The sequence below is a fragment of the Penaeus monodon genome, chromosome 15 (assembly GCF_015228065.2).
Source record: "Penaeus monodon isolate SGIC_2016 chromosome 15, NSTDA_Pmon_1, whole genome shotgun sequence".
NCBI lineage: Eukaryota > Metazoa > Arthropoda > Malacostraca > Decapoda > Penaeidae > Penaeus > Penaeus monodon.
The window spans coordinates 34,883,837-34,884,093 of NC_051400.1; positions in this window are offsets into that span (position 1 = coordinate 34,883,837).

Here is a 257-nt window from a genome sequence, read left to right on the forward strand (position 1 = left end):
AAGTGCGATTTGCGTAATCAATGAGAAACGGCTGCGCGAGGGATGTAGGTGATAGAATAAATCTTAACATCTTTCCAATTTCTTTTCTTTTAATTCTTATATTTTTTTATTTAGATGACTGAAATAATGGGAATAAATGATCCCTTTACATATATCATTGCGTTTTGTCTCCAATTAGCGAAAGAAAACGACTTTAGATTAGTACTTATAGCCGTATTGAAATCTCCAATTAATTGCTTGTTAAATATAGCAAAAGG